The sequence below is a fragment of the Gekko japonicus genome, unplaced genomic scaffold (genome assembly GCF_001447785.1).
Source record: "Gekko japonicus isolate JY-2015 unplaced genomic scaffold, Gekko_japonicus_V1.1 scaffold6752, whole genome shotgun sequence".
Lineage (NCBI taxonomy): Eukaryota > Metazoa > Chordata > Lepidosauria > Squamata > Gekkonidae > Gekko > Gekko japonicus.
In genome coordinates this window covers 1-1,904 of record NW_015172213.1, presented here as the reverse complement: position 1 = coordinate 1,904, position 1,904 = coordinate 1, and positions in this window count along the sequence as shown.

Genomic DNA, 1,904 nt, shown 5'->3' with positions numbered 1-1,904 from the left:
GGTATGTCTAGGAAAGGGAAAGAGGACTGTATTTATGACCAATTTTCTTTTGACAGTTGTTTGCTGATTTAGTGCTGTGCTTAAGGATGCTTGTAAATATTTTCTTTTCAATAAATATTTTTTTACTTTGGAGGTTGGTTCTCAGTCTCTGTACCACCTAGATTTCCCCACCGTCTCAGACACGCTGGTGCAAGAGGGGCCCCCGGGTTGGGAGGATAGCAGTCAGTGTGCACGTGGCTATTTCCTCCAGGGTGCCCTGAAGCCATGATTAATCTCCATGGTAACCAGGCTCTAGGTAATGGAGGACATAGAAGCAGGGCCTCAGGTTGGAAAGGGGGGTTAGGAGCCCTGTCCCTCCTAGTAGAAGCCACCCTCCCAAAGGGCAGGTGGTGGCAGTGAGTTACCCTAGTGGAAGGAAGAAGTAACCCCTCCAGGTAGTGGCAATGCCAAGGAGGGGTGGGCAGAGCAGGGGCTGCAAGGCAAAGCAGGCCTGGTACACCACAAAGTTTCAGAAACCTGCGTAAGGCAACCTTGTCCCTGTACGTTTCTGGTAATTTTTTATCATCACTGAATTTGTTTACTGATTACTTTTATTGTTGATTGAATTTTCTGCTAGTTTGGTTTTCTGTTGTTCCTGGGCTTGGTTTTTTATTTTGAGGTGATGAAGTTCTGGTCAGGTTATGCTTATTATTTTATTGGGGTGGTTGAATATAGAATAATTAGCAAGTAGCAGAGTTTATACTCCAAATTTCCAATATATTCTAAAAATAAAAACCTTTTCCCATGTTCTAGTGTGTGCAAGAATACAAGGTGTGATGTCTTTAGCACTAGAGGAGAAAATTGAATTATTTTGTCCCAATGTATTATCTACTGACTTTCAACATAACCCCATGTTATAGTTTGGGTTGAGTGCTATTGACTGCCCCAAAGTCACCCCTTTTAAAATAACAGAGGGACGATTAAAAATTTGAACATGGATGCTCCAGCCGAAGTCCAACATTCAAATCCCCTGGCCCATTATATTTTTGCACTATTCTATGCAGCAACTGTGAACTCTTTTGGAAGGAAATGCTACATCTTTTAAAATAACAGAGGGACGATTAAAAATTTGAACATGGATGCTCCAGCCGAAGTCCAACATTCAAATCCCCTGGCCCATTATATTTTTGCACTATTCTATGCAGCAACTGTGAACTCTTTTGGAAGGAAATGCTACATAGGCATCGGGGGAAACACAGAGAAAACTGCAGTAGGCACTTGATTGCACGTATGGTCCTACAGTGAGTACTTAGAGGCAATTTGATGTCAGGTTCCTTTAAACCTCAATGAAGATGACCGTTACTGACCACTTCATGAAGAAACTGAAGCTGAATAGAAGGCCCCTTTTCCTTCTCTATGTGGCACTCATGGTTGACTTTGCTGTACAGGGAAACACTTTGTCATGCGTGCACACGTTGTCACTTGTCTTGTTTTTTGCATTGCAGATGGAACTTTTCTTCCTTCCTCTGGACCCAATGTCACCTCTGTTTCTGGTGGTCAGGCACTACCAGTAACAGTTCCCACTTACACCAGTGCTTTACCCACACTCCAAACAGAGTTAGATTGGGAGAAGCTGTTCACAATACTACAAGAGATCAAGGACATAGTAAACAGAAAAAGTAAGTTCCTTGCCTTTATGTATGAACATGAGCCAGAGATGCCCACCACTTGCCCCTCTCTTTACTTATCAAATGTCATTTTCTTTTATAAACAGCAAAGTCATTGGAAGAACGCTTGGATGGGTTAGAAAAGAAAGTTGACAAAGTCATATATGAACTCAAGTCCTGCAGTCAAGAGGCCAAAGAAAGGCCGGAGGAGGAAGATGAACAGTGATGCTAACTATAGATGTGCTAACAGTGGAACAT